This window comes from Poecilia reticulata, linkage group LG16 (assembly GCF_000633615.1).
Source record: "Poecilia reticulata strain Guanapo linkage group LG16, Guppy_female_1.0+MT, whole genome shotgun sequence".
In the NCBI taxonomy this organism is placed as follows: domain Eukaryota; kingdom Metazoa; phylum Chordata; class Actinopteri; order Cyprinodontiformes; family Poeciliidae; genus Poecilia; species Poecilia reticulata.
Window position 1 is genome coordinate 8,900,680 of NC_024346.1, and position 2,424 is coordinate 8,903,103.

A 2,424-nucleotide genomic window follows, 5' to 3' on the forward strand; every position below is an offset into this window, starting at 1 on the left:
CTACTGTTGTTTTTGCTGCAGGTTTGCCTTACCAGCTGGAAATCAACAGCTCCCACTGTTTTAAAATCCATTAAACCTTAGCCCATTTCAGCCTCATTCCATGGTCTAAGCAGTCACATGTTGACAATGTTAGCAGTATTTTCTGTGCTGCTGTTTCTGATCTTTTGCAACAACCACTGAGAAGCTAGTTTCTTCTTCATTTTCATCTACCTTCCTCCCTGCAGACAGCTGTGTTGTTTTTTTCCAAGTGTGGTTTCCCTGCTCTGCGTCACAATGTCAGTAACTCTGATTTTGAAGTGTATCTATATACCAGTCATAAATTGGCTGTTTTTATTTCACTAATATGTAGGTTTAATGCAAATAATGAAACTGGACTTGACTTCATTTGAAAAGTTAACACTAAACTCGACTCTGTTTGATGCCCTACTGATAACGACTTGCTGAACACTGACATTCTACAATAAGAACCTTTGTGTACCCTTTGGTAATGTTATATGAATCTAAATATTCGATATTTGATTTTGACAATTAACCTTCTGAATAATGAAAGTTTGGATATTGTGATTTTTTTTTAAACTTTACAATTAAATTATGAAAATTCAAGTTGTGATTTTTACAAATCTTTTCATAACAATGAGACATGACCCAATACTAAATTCTCTACCTCTCCCCATTTGTTTAAATTGCGTAATATACGCATTAAATGTTTACAAGATAAGCAGACTGTTCCCGTCATAATAAAGGAGCAGCGAAGCCACTTGGTGGAATTTACTATGTTTGACATAACTGATGTGACTGCCACACATCACTGTGTGCTCATTCATCCGCAACATTCTTGAAAACAATATCATGATTTGTGAAGTCGTTTCACAACACAAAGATACATGGCAGAAAACAGTTTCTTTCATCCTTCGTTCTCCTCCTCAGTCCTCTCATTCATGCTGAGAGGCTAATGTCTTCCTCTCTGCTTTCCAAGTCTGCTCTCTATTTGGCACAAAATGATCCACCAGAACAATGACAGAGCTTCAGCATCCATGTAAAAGGAGTATATGCTTCTTTACAAAGCCAGGCATTATATACTTGTGGGGAGTTTTACAGTATCGTATTGAAGATAAAGGTAACAGAAATGTCTCAGAATTTATGTCGCAGATACAAACTAATCAGTCCCCTATAGACAACAAAATGTAGGCCTACATTTAATTTTCATGGAATAAAAATGATTTTTTTTTTTTCCCTAAACTACTGATGTTCATTTCAGAAAATTTCAGTCATAGTTCCAACTCTGTTGATAGAAATGTTTTTTTTTTTTTTAACTTCTCGCATCTGCCTACAACTTCAGTTGATTAAAGTGCATTTAAGGTGGCGTCTGAATATCTTAAAATGAATAAAACCTGATCACTATTAAAAAAATAATAATTTAAAATGCAATATTTGATCTCTTATTACAACTTGAGCATAAATCAAATCTATAAAATACTGGTTGTGACAAACATTTCTATTAGTTTTTTCAACATTTGGAGGCAAAAATTTTTTTTGTACATTCATCAGAATTTTCAACTCTGCTGAATTTATTGAGAGATTCTGGTTTACTCTAATCTGATCATTAGCTGTAGGTATATATTCTTGGTGCAGCGCATCTGTTACAGACTGGTTCTGTTGTATGTTTGTGTGCATCGAACCTATTAAATATATGAAATTAATCCTTCGCGCAGTTCTAGATTGACGCTTGGATCTGCCATGATCATCTGCCATGATGGCAATTGATGGGATGACCCGTCAGGCCATCAATTCCCCAAAAAAACTGGAAAAAGTGCTTGTCGTGTTAGTCTGATCCATTTGGGACAGAGTGCGATGGGGAGGATACATGGGGTCAATCTGATCCCTCGGGGACGGCGGGTGAAGGAGAGGGGTCCACTCACGCACAGAGCAAAGCGCATATATGGGATCCACTTGGTTCCTCCTGGGAATGTGGGAGAGTTAAACTCTGAACATAATACAAGTTTGAACTCGTTGGTTTATGTGAAGCGTAGGTCATAAATAGTCGTGAATCCTTGCCTAGACAGCTGTTATTTGAAAATGCTAAACAGTTCTAAGTGAGCTAAACATGGCAATACTGAAAAACGGCTAGCTACTCACTGGTTCCTGAATAGGTGATTCTGTACCTGCCCTGAATATATAGCAAGTAAAATCATTTACATTAATGTAAATGATTTTACATTTACATTCATGTAAAACTACATTATGCAATGTAGTTTTAGATTATCTTTGTTCTCCCTTTTGCAGTTATTTGTTGTTTTTATATCTTCCCTCTACAATTAGCTGGGTCTCAACCTTATAGGAAAGACCTCTTTCAATTGTCTTAATACTTGCACAGACCATGACCCTATTTATATATATATAAAAAAAAATTCCCTTCTCACCCTC